The following is a 1,298-nucleotide window of genomic DNA, read 5'->3' on the forward strand; positions in this document are numbered from 1 at the left end:
GGCCTCCCCTCGCTGAGCCCCACCACGGCCTCCCCACGCTGAGCCCCATCACAGCCTCCCCTCGCTGAGCCCCCCCAGAGCCACACCCCGCTCTCAGACACCATTACAGCGTCCCCTGGGCTCTGAGAAACCTCAGCATAGCAAGGTCTTGCTCTGAGCCCATCACTCCCTCCTGCCCAGGACCCCCATCACAGGCAGAGCCCCAGGGGGATGGCGCTGACCTGTGGTGTCCTCAGCCCCACGCTGAGCCGCCAGCACCTCTGAGCCGGCAGGGAACGGCCTGGACTGCCGGGTAAGGCGTGCAGGCAGGATGACGACTCCAGGGCCGGGGTCGGGGCTGCAGCAGCATCAACCCAGCCAGGGGCGGGGAATTTCTGGGGAAGAAGTAGGGGCAAGTACCGCAGAGAACCAGCCCGAGAGCAAAAGTGAGGCTCCCTGTTTCCTGTCCCTAGCTGCCTCCGCCCTGTCATCTCTGGAAAGTGAGGCCAGCCTTCCCAGGGCTACCCCCACCCCCACCACCCCAGTGACTGCGGTCTCACCCCTCCCTGGCCGCCTCAAGTGGGCGCCTCCCCTGCTCCCGGCTGACTCGGCAGGCAGGCTCTGCGGGCTCCGTCACACACACCAAGCCCGTCCTGGCAGGTCGCCACACGTGCCCGCAGGTGGGAGACCAGACGGGCCCTCCTTGCTGCGCTCCGCCCTGCTCCTTCTCAGACCTTCCGGGGCCTGGCCTAGGACGCCCCCAACGCATACCCTGCAGGCTCTTGGGGCATCCCCTGGGCAGCGTCTGCTTAAGCTCCCAGTGGGGCGAGCCGCCCAGGCTGTACTGCCCTTCCTGTGCCCCACCCTGAGGGCATGGGCCTTTTTGCTAACCTGTGGCCACGGTGTCTCAGAGACTATGCGGAGCCTGGGAACCTCACCTAGCCCTTCCCATCCTATAGAGAGAGGTGTGAACTGAGTCGGAGGAGAGCTGGCTCGGGGTCACTGCTGGGAAGACCAGCACCCACGCCTCCGGCTCAGAGTGGGACTCTCTGCCCCGAGCGACCCAAGGAAGCCCTGGCTTGGCCTTGGCCCTTCTCCTCTGTCTGGCCCCTCAGACCCAGGTCCACTCCCGGCCCTTCCTTCCAGTGGGGTGCTCGGCCTATCTCACTACCCTGCTCCCCAGCCTCCCCACTCTGGCCCTCGGGTCTGCCCTCTGGGCTCAGCAGTAGTCTCATCCCTACTGGCCACCTCAGCCTCAAGCTCACCTGCAGGGCGGGGTGTTTCCGGTCATGTTTTCTCCACCTCTGGTGGGGTCCAGA

At 66.3% G+C, this 1,298-nt stretch overlaps 1 protein-coding gene across 1 annotated transcript in view; it reads right to left on the reverse strand.

The window, feature by feature from the left end:
* The window catches only part of GPR35 (G protein-coupled receptor 35), a 9,676-nt gene extending 9,183 nt beyond the window's left edge, over positions 1–493 (reverse strand). The window contains exon 1 of the mRNA XM_014589107.2: positions 222–493. The gene's annotated coding sequence lies outside the window, so the exon portion shown is untranslated. The remainder of the gene's footprint in view (positions 1–221) is intronic.
* Positions 494–1,298: the final 805 nt, after the last annotated feature.

The sequence above is a fragment of the Tupaia chinensis genome, unplaced genomic scaffold (genome assembly GCF_000334495.1).
Source record: "Tupaia chinensis unplaced genomic scaffold, TupChi_1.0 Scaffold000332_1, whole genome shotgun sequence".
Taxonomy (NCBI): domain Eukaryota; kingdom Metazoa; phylum Chordata; class Mammalia; order Scandentia; family Tupaiidae; genus Tupaia; species Tupaia belangeri.